The sequence below is a fragment of the Montipora capricornis genome, chromosome 11 (genome assembly GCF_036669925.1).
Source record: "Montipora capricornis isolate CH-2021 chromosome 11, ASM3666992v2, whole genome shotgun sequence".
Classification (NCBI taxonomy): Eukaryota; Metazoa; Cnidaria; class Anthozoa; order Scleractinia; family Acroporidae; genus Montipora; species Montipora capricornis.
This window is the reverse complement of record NC_090893.1, coordinates 35,023,714-35,034,563: the sequence shown is the minus strand read 5'-3', so window position 1 is coordinate 35,034,563 and position 10,850 is coordinate 35,023,714.

The window sequence follows — 10,850 nt, the reverse complement described above, 5'->3', positions numbered from 1 at the left end:
CCACGTCCGAAATGACAAAAACACCAAGCAATTTGCACTTCACGGAGGTTTAATCGGACATCACCATTTTACAACAACACTCTCTCTCCGCATTGCGTGTACATATCTATCCCGGATGAACACGTCACTCACGCGAACTTCCGTTTCCAGTTTATGCCATCCTAACATATACCACCTCCGAGAAAAGGGTGGTCCCCAACGCTCGTGAAAAGTTTCCCACCGTTTCCTTAACAAAACTAACTTGAAAACTATTCTCGCTTTTGAAAATCCACATTGTCCTCCTCTGTTCACATGGGTACAACACCACAATTGTAGTACCAATAAGCCGCATCCACTTACGTCTCCGGTAAACATTTCCTGTGCAAGATAGTAATGCAATGCATGCCATTTTTGGGCGATGACAAGAAAATCGAAGTGTCTTGTTTCTTTTTTGAAAACCGAACTAAAGTATCAGCAAAAGTGCGTTCAGAATATATGGCCTGACACTGGTGTCGGGCAGAAGTTCATTGGATGCAGTCCTGGATGTCCAGTGTTCATTTGACAACCTAAGGTAGAGGGGTACAGTCCAGAGATCATCGGATGCTGAACTAGGGCAACTACCGGTACAGCAAACTGAAGCGGGGACTCCTGTGGAACTGGGGCACTTATGCTCCAGGCTGAAACAGGATACTGCAGTGGTTGGTCTCCTGACATGGGCGCAAGGTCATGGGAAACTGCATGAACAACAGATCGACTTTCGTAAACGGGATTACCCAGAGTGTCATTAGTCAATATAGTCGGCGGGCGCCTCTGTCGTTGTGGTCTGGGTTCATGTTCAACAGCATCCCCCTGACCAGCAACATCCTGGGTTGAAGCGTCTGCACCATGGTGGGGCAGAGAGTCCTGTCTCTTACTGATGGAAGCGAAAGTTACTTCTTCCACAACACTCTCCTCATTGCATGGTTTCCCTTGATGAACAGTACCTAGTCCCAGTGGCCTGTTAGTTTCAGCGGGACACTCGTCTTCACTGCTTTCATCCCCAGAAACCTCTTCCACCGGTGCAGATACCGTGGGCTTGGTCCTTGTTTTATGACGTGTTCTTCGCTGAGTCTGCCTACTTTGTGGGGGGACTTCGCTTGGGATATCCACAGGGAGATGGTTCCATGGTCTTAACAGGTTCCTGTGTAGCGTTCTTGTTCCACCGGGCTCAACTTCAGGCTTGACCTCATACACTGGGCTGTTGTCCCTTTTACTTTACGACTGACAACTACGTGAATCCTTACTTCCTAGTGGGAACTCAGTTTACCAGGACCGCCCCGTTGACTCAGATTGCGTACTCTATCACCAGGTTTCAATACTGAACTCATGACTTGGTGATCTTCATGCTTTTTGGCTCTGGTGCTCCTTTCGCTAGCCCTCTGGCCTGCGAGTTCGAAAGCGCCACTTTGCTACATACTGGGAATGAGACTGTTGTTGGTTTTTCCCATGAATTCCGAAGAGTAAGTCAATTGGTAGTCGAGGATAACGTCCGAATAATAGAAAGAACGGTGAATATCCGGTAGTTTCGTGTCTTGTACAGTTATATGCGTTAACTACTTCATTTAGATGATCTGCCCAGCATGATTTCTGTGTTTCTGGTATAGTGCGGAGCATACTCAGAAGGGTACTGTTAAATCGCTCGATTTGACCATTACCTTGTTGGTGATATGGAGTGGTGCGAGATTGTACTGCCCCACATAGCTTTTCTAGGTCATGCTGAAGGTAGTTTTCGAACCCTTTTTCCTGATCATGATGAATCTTTAATGGCAAGCCAAATCGTAAGATAAAATCATTGTACAGTTTCTGAGCAACTGTTCGTGATGATTGTTTTTGGTGGCATAAGCTTGGGCATAACGAGTTAAATGGTTCATAACAATAAGGATATATTCATAACCTCCATTACTCCTTTCCAGGTGAAGAAAGTTAATGACGACCAGTTCAAACGGCGCGGTGGTCTCAATAGGTTGTAATGGGGCTCTTGTCTTGAGAGTAGGTGGCTTCCGTTTAACAGATAGTGTTCAATGTCTCTCTGCAGGTGTGGCCAGTAAAAACGTTCTCTTCCAAGATGTAACGTGCGATCGATTCCAAGGTGACCCATCTTCTCATGAAGGTCCTTGAGGGCCAGTGGATGAAATTTCTTTGGAACGATGATCTGAGTACGAGGTCCCTTGTGTCTTCTCAGTATCCCATCCGTGTCAACTGAGAGATGGTCCCATTCACGAAGAAGAAGCTTTGCCTCGTATAACTCTTTTTGCTTTCCCCTCTTTGTTGGGCGTCGGCCACGCTCGACCAAGTCTCTAACTCGACTGGTGACTGGATTAGTGCTTTGGGCTTGTTTGATATCCAGGTTCGGGGTATCAAGTTCTTCAAGGTTGTACGGGTCAGCTGGTATTACAGTGTGCATCAGTGTGTAGGACAAAAAGGTTTCTCAAAATATGGGTAGACCATTACTGGAGCACTGGTGAGACAGTCAATAAGTCGATCGATGAGTGGTAGTTCAGTCAATTCGGGGACAACTGTCCAGTGTCTTTCCTTGACGTCTGCTTTTTCTTCTCTTCAGGGGATTCAGCAGGTACCTTGACTAGATTAAAAGTAGGTTTTGCAATTCTAGAAAAGTTCCTGATGTATCTGCGGTAGTAATTTAGGAAACCCATGAGTTTGTGCACCTCGCTTACTGTCTTCGGAATAGAATCCTTAAGGGCAAGAACTGACTTGATACTGGACGGGTCCAACTTACAACCCCCTCCGGAAACCACACGCCCAGGGAACGCAACTTCTCTCTTGAACAGTTTACACTTCTGCGATTTCAATTTAACTCCATGATCTCGTAATCGGCCAAGGACTTTGCGCATATGTTTAATATATTCTTCAAGTGTCGCACTAAACACAATTATGTCATCTAGATATGGCACACGTACTGTATCCCTTAAATCTCCTAGGCAGTTCTCCATAAATCGCTGGAATGCCGCTGCCGCACGTCACAAGCCGAATGAGATTCGTACCCATTCATTATAAGGCCCCAAGGAGTGACGAAAGCCGTTAACGGCTGACTTTTGTGACTTGCGAACCCCTGGTGGTAAGCTCTTCCCTGGTCTAGCACCGAAAACCAATAGTTTCCACCGAGGTACCCGGTTGTCCAAAGTCTCTTGTATCCTGGGTATCGTGTGGCGATCTGTTAGGGTCTTTTTGTTTAGTGCGCTGAAGTACACACACAGTCTTAAACTTTGGTCGTTCCTTCTCACACAAACCACAGGCGAACTATTATGACGATTTCGAACGTCCAATAAAATTTTTGTTTAACAAATCTTCTATGTAGGCCTTCACTTTTGGGTAAAGTGGTTTAGGTACTGCGACATAATTCTTCTGTACAGCAGTGTGATCAACATGGTCTAACTCTAGCTTCAGTTCCTTGATACATCCAATATCGTTACTGTCCCTTGCAAATGAATCTTGCTCCTCCGTCAGTAGTTTAAACACGATTTCCTTCTGGTCGGGTGTAAGACCCTCGACGTCTATGTCCGTAATGTGTGGTGGGATACTGAAAGGTTTTCCAGCTTTCACAGAAGTTTGCACTTCATTCAGTGAGTCTCCAGGCGTGTTTTCGGATCTCCTTTCCTGGCTTGCTTTATAGGTCCCCTCAGAATCTTTCAATATAACCTCAACTGGTGTGACTGATTGGACGAGTCGTTCATCCTCTGAGTACGATATCATGGTCATTGTTTTTACAATGTAAATTTCAACTTGACATGACTTTCCTGTCTTCACAGTTAACAAGGTCTCTTGGACTTCCAAACTACTGGGCCAGGGGTAGGCTTTATCCGGCTCAAACAATACTGGTGTTAGTTCTTCAAAATTGACCAACATAAGAATGATATCAAAAGCATTTGGAAGGTGCTGAATGAAATTCTAAATCGTAACAATCGTAGACGTCAATTACCATCGGTTTTTAATCACGATTCTATTGAAATATCGGATCCTAAGGAGATTGCTGATCAATTTTGCAAGTATTTTACTAACATTGGACCTAGCCTAGCCAGCAAAATCCCTAGGTCTCTTAATTCCTTTTCCCATTTTTGCCTGAACGACTGGTTAATTCCGTTTTCCTAAAGTTAGTAAACGAAGAAGAAATTACAGATATTTTTAATAGCTTTCGTTCAAGTGCTGCCCCAGGTTTTGATAATATATCAATGGGTACAATAAAAGAGTGTATCAATTGTATCATTTAGTCCTTTAACAACCATTTTCAATCTTTCAATTACTACCGGGGCAGTGCCTAACGAGATGAAGATTGCTCGTGTTATTCCTCTCTACAAATCTGGTGCCCACAATGTATTTACGAATTACAGACCGGTTTCAATTTTACCTGCATTTTCGAAAATCTTAGAAAAAATTATGTATAAACGCTTACTAGCTTTCCTTGATAGGCACAAGATACTATCGGACACTCAATTGATCTCAATTCGGTTTTCGTAAAAATCATTTAAACTCTTATGCTTTAACCAAACTTTACGATAAAATATCCTGTGCAATAAATAATAGAGAAATAACGGTAGGTGTTTTCATAGACTTGTCTAAAGCATTTGACACTGTCAAGAGAAAATGAGGGGACAGAGAGGAAGGCTCCCGGTCCAGCCCTTGGGATATGTCATGTCCACGGAAGTTATTTTTAGACGAGCGGAAGTCTTTGTTCTAACGGAAGTCTGTCTTCCGAGACGTCCGCATGCAGGCCAACCTCGGGCTGATGTCTGAAAGAAAATAAATATTCATCAGCCTTCCAACGTGCGCCGCCATTTTCTCTTTTCACTAAGAACCTGAGAGCGAGGCAAGACTGCATGCGGACGTCTCGGAAGACAGACTTCCGCTAGAACGAAGACTTGCGCTCGTCTGAAAATATCTTTTGTGGACATGACATATCCCGGCCAACGCCCAGATCCTCCCTCTCTGTCCCCTCATTTTCTCTTGACACTATAGATCACAATATTTTGCTTGAAAAATTGGAACACTACGGAATCAGGGGTCTTGCACTCAATTGGTTTCGTAGTTATCTGAGTAATAGGCAACAGTATGTGGAGTTTAAAAGTTTGTGCTCTTGTCTCAACGGATTAGGTGCGGCGTACCGCAAGGGTCAATTCTGGGCCCTCTTTTGTTTCTGATATACATTAATGACTTATGTAATGTGTCAAATGTTTTAGAATTTAAAGTTTTTGCTGACGATACCAATATTTTTTTTCTCATAAAGATATATATACTCTATCTACAACTTTTAACCTCGAAATGACAAAAGTATCTGATTGGTGTCGAGCAAACAAGCGTTCTATTAACTTATGATTTTCCAACCTAGACAAAAAAGACAAAAATACGATCTTGCTTTTTCAATAGATGGCTCTCCGATTGAGCAAGCAAAAGAGACTGTATTTTTGGGTGTAGTTATTGATGAAAATTTGATTTGGAAACCTCACATCTTAAATGTATCGAGAAAAATTTCAAAGTCCATTGGTATCCTGTACAGGTCAAGTTTTTGCCTTTCTACAGCCTCTCTTCGTATTTTGTATTATAGCTTAATTTATCCATACTTAATTTACTGCGTTTCTGTGTGGGGATTGACCTACAATTCTAACTTAAAAAGAATAGTTACTTTCCAGAAAAAAGCAATTAAAATTTTTGCTAAAGTTCCCTTTGATTCCCATACAGATCCTATTTTTCGAGATCTCGAAGTTTTAAAATTCAGTGATGATGTGTTGTTTCATTTAGGCAAGTTTATGCTTTTCTTCTCTAAAGGTTTACTTCCGAATTCATTTAATGACATGTTTACACTGGCTAATTATATTCATCCTTATAATACTAGAAACTCATCCAATTGCAATTTTTATATTCCATTAGTTCGAACTAATATACGAAAATTTTCAATCCGCTTCCAAGGCCCTAAATTTTTCAATTCTCTCGACAGTCAAATTAAGTCATCTGGATCTACCGCTCAGTTTTGCAAAAACCTCAAAAGATTTTTTCTTTATCGTTAGTAGCATCAAATTCTTCGAAGTATTTACGCTTTTGTATTTTTGTGGATAAATGTGTCTGTGTGCGCACTCTTTCGTCTTTTTAATAATATATTGTATTACGTCCCAGTGCTATCTTAAACTTAATTTCCTAGTCTAATTTGAGGAAGCCCATAGCTTCATAAGCTCTTATAGTTTCTTTATGGGCTTCCTCGCCTTTTTTACAATTTTTTGTATTTTCTTTAATAAATCGGATACATTATATGTAACCTTCTATTGGTCCCGCATTTGCCCTGCAAGTGACTCTGTCTCGGAGGTATTGTAATGCTCTGCTTCATGATCTTAATTTTGCTGTCGAGGCCAGTACAACTAAAAGTAATTAACTGGTGTAGTACCTCATTCTTTCTAACCGTTTTCATAATCTCTTCTATCACATTAAACCCAATTAACGGGGAGTCCATCGACTGTTCAGTAACAAGAAAGGGAACTGCCAATTTATCCTTAGATGACCGCATACTTGGGCGCTCGTGTCCCAAAGTACCTCGACCATCCGGCCATTAATCTCTCCCATGACAGTAAATCTTTTCCCAACCAATCCCACCACAGTGGCATACTGTTTCGGTGTCAGATGACTAAAAATGATGCTATTGCTGGGGTCCGCATTCTCTTGCATTGCCTTGTTGGACAGGTTGGCAATTGCAGCGCGCACAAGTTTGTGTTCCTGCCAGTGCTTCCTCTGACAATTCTGACAACAATACTTTACAGCCTTGCATTTTGAACATTGTAGAAATCCCTTTAAAGGTCAAATGAACCAAAAATGTGACCTTTTTTTCTTCAGTCAAATTTAATTGAAATTTGTAGCTTAAGTACGAAATAAGCATATTCTAAAGTTTCAAAGTGGACGGGTACAGTTTTTTTGCCACACGTGGTCGGACAGTAAAGATGGCGTTCTACTTTGCTCCGTAAATCTGTCAAGTTTTCTTTTTTGTAGCTGTGTTTAAGTATTTGAATTTTTTTTCTTCTTTTTATCAATATGGGGGACGAGCCCCTTACGAAGAAAGCTTGAAGATGTCCTTGATGCACAATTATCGCCCTAAAGGCTACAATCGATCAGTTATATTTCCATTAGTCATCGCTTACCGATAAGCTCCAAGTATAAAGGGAAACGCCACCTTTCGCCCATAATTGTGAAATTTGTGCGACGCAGTACAAAACAAGCTTATTATCGTAAGAGAAAGGAACTCCATGCCTTCACCACTTAAGACCTTGGGTTTGCGTGAAGAGGAGAATCACATCTAAATAAATGAGAGTTTGACTGAACGAAATAAAGAGCTCTTCAATGCTGCTTTCAAGGTTAAGAAAGACTGTAGTTATGACTTTATCTGGACATCAAATGGGAAGATATTTCTACGGGACAACAAGGATAACCCAGCTAAGCTTATTAGAAGTGAAGTTGATCTCAACAAACTCAAACTGAGATAAGTATAGTACATTTTTAAATGATCCACTTTCTCTGATTGCTCCAAATGCGTAGAAGTAAATTGCTATTCTAATCAAGCTGAGCTATGTGATACAGTCACTGAGTATAGAAATCTCCCTTATCTTAAGATAGCTTCACCTGTGTCTAGAATTCCTCATCTAACTGATGCTGACATCATAATATGCCTTTTGAATTTAATTTTAATTATTATTCTACACACGATTTCCACTCGAATCATGATATCTACGAAAGTTCATTGGACCCAAGGTCCTTCTCTGCTTTACATTGTAATATTAGAAGTATCCAAGGTAACTATGATAATTTTGCTCATATGTTGTTCGAACTACAGTTTTCTCTTTCTGTCATTGGGCTATCAGAAACCAAGTTTATGATTGACAAAGATATTTTAACAAATATAGATTTACCAGGGTATGACTTTATCTCTCAACCTAGCCTCTCTAATGCTGGAGGTGTCGGTTTCTATGTAAAAAAAAATTTAACTTACTCCATTCTTTCAAATTTTTACAACTACTGAACCAGATTTTGAAGCACCGTGGATTGAGATAAATGTTGATAGTCAATCTAACTTGATATGTGGAGGAAAAGGACAACTGAACAAATTCATTTTCAGGAGAAATACACTTTAATAATGGGTGATTTCAATATTAATCTCCTTGATTCTAATCAATTCTCTGATGATTTCATTAACACTCTTGGCTCCTTATTTTTTCAACCCCCTCCTCTACAACCTATCAGAATAACCAATCACATAGCAACTTTGATTGATAACATATTTTTAAATTCAATTGAGCCTTTCACTATCAGTGGTTTATGACCTTACTGATCACCTCCCTAACTTTATTATTTTTAGTAATTCTGGTTCCTTACCTTCAAATATTAAAACTTCTACAAGAGATTATTCTAAATTCAACGAAACAGCACTGATAGAAGAAGTGCAATTAATTGAGTGGCATACTGTTTTTAGTTCAGATTCTAATCCATCTAATATGTTTGATTCATTTTATTCCAAGGTGTCTGGTATAGTTGATAAACACATCCCATTGAAACAGCTATCAAAAAGAGATCTAAAATTTCAGAGCAAGCCATGGATGACTTCTGCAATTAAAGTGTCCATTCGCGTTAAAAACAGTCTGCATAAAAAAATATTTAAAGACTAAATCTTCATATTATTATATTAAATTTAAACACTATACAAATAAATTAAATCATTTGCTTAAGCTTAGCAAGCGACAATATTACAATAATTACTTTTTGAAAAATGTAAATGATACAGTGCAAGAGTATGGAGTGGCATTAAACAAATAATTCATTTTAAACCACCGACTAGTAGAAGAGCTGCAAAAATTGTGAGTAATAACCGTGTCATGACTGACCCACATATGATTGCTAAGCATTTAATAATTACTTTGCTAATATTGGAAAAGATCTAGCCAGTTCAATACCACTTGTTAATAAATCTCCCATTGAATACTTAAATTGCCCATTACGCAATAGTTTTTATATTTTTCCAACCTCAGCAGATGAGATTGAAGCAGAGATTACTAAGCTAAAATCTAGCAAAGCTACTGGTCCTTTTAGCACTCCGGTAACTATTCTTAAATCATTAAAAAGTGTGATATCTTGACCATTAGAAATCCTCTTCAATACCTCATTTTAGCCTGGAGTGGTGCTTGATAACTTTAATTGGCAAACTGTAATACCTGTCTATAAAAAGGGCTCTCAGACAAGTCTATCTAATTATCGCCCAATATCTTTTTTGTCTGTTTTTAAAAAGCTATTAGAAAAATTAATGTGCAATAGATCATTAAAGTTTCTAGAGAAGAATAACATATATTTTTTGATAATCAATTTGGTTTTAGGAGGGGCCATTCAACTGAACATGCCATTCTTAGAATTGTCGATAAAATTCAAAGAGCAATTGATGAAAAGGAATTCTCTTGCGGTATATTTCTTGACTTCTAAGGCATTTGACGCAATAAATCATGATATATTATTACCTGTAAAAAAATTAGAGTTTTGTGGCATACGTAGTATTGCCAGAACGTGGTTTACATCTTATCTTCCTAATCGTCAGCAGACAGCCTTTGTGAATAATGCAACTTCTATTCCTGTAATATTTCTCGTGGTGTCCCTCAAGGATCGGTTCTTGGTCCAATACTCTTTTTGATAAATATAAATGATTTTCACTCTTGCTCTGACTTCTTTGACTTTCATCTATTTGCTGATGATAATAATTTATTCAGGAAGCATAGAAGTTTGTCCTCTTTACAGGCTATTATAAATGGTGTGCTCATTAATGTTAATTCTTGGCTTTGCACTAAGAAACTTTCCTTGAATGTCGAAAAATCTAGCTTTGTTGTTTTCCATCCTCCTCAAAGAGAAATTATACCTAATTTTGATTTAACAATAAATGGCAATTATTTAAAGAGAGATTTTTGTATAAAATACCTTTGTGTTTTTATCGCTTCCAATCTTAGTTGGAAACCTCAAGTTGATAGTATTATTAAAAAAATTAAAAGGAGCTTTGGAATACTATCAAAGCTGCGATACTATGTAAATATTACTATCCTGATTAATCTCTATTACTCACTAATTTATCCTTTCCTCACCTATGGCATTACTTTCATGGGGTAATGCATATACAACCACACTTCAGCCCTTGTATATTTTGCAGTAAAAGGGTGTGAGAATTATTACCTTTTCAAATTTTGATCAACATTCAACTCCACTTTTTAGATCATTAAATATTATTAAATCATATGGTTTGGTTACACTGCATATTTCTATTTTCATGTTTAAATTCCACAATAGGCTATTACCATCCTATTTTGATTTCTTCTTACTCAAGTAAAGGAAATTCATAAATACAGTATATCATACAAGAAGTGCAGCAAATAAATCATAGCAGACTTATGGTTGCGAAATCTAACTCTAAAGTCAGTTGTTGTAGAACCAATGTATTGCAGGCGACATTTCTTGCACGAAGCCCATCTGGGAATTTATTACAATATTGTTGTTTAAGGGCCCAGTTCGGGGCGCCTTTTGTGCCCTGTCGCGGCATGGTTTCAGGGGCTTTGATTGGGAATTTTGTTTTAACTCTCGCCCTTTTATTTTTAACGCTAGCTTCTTGACACTCTCAGTGGACTCGACAGCCTTTTCTTTTCTTCGTTTTTCATTTTATTTGTATGTTTGTATTTTTTTGTTTTCTTTTTTCCGTGGGTTCGTTTCGTATTGTCATCGGTTTCACGCGTAGTAATTACCGATTGTTCATCACTTGTTAATTTTTTGCGAATATGTGTTATCACGCCCTGTCATGTAATCATCTTTGTAATGCTTTG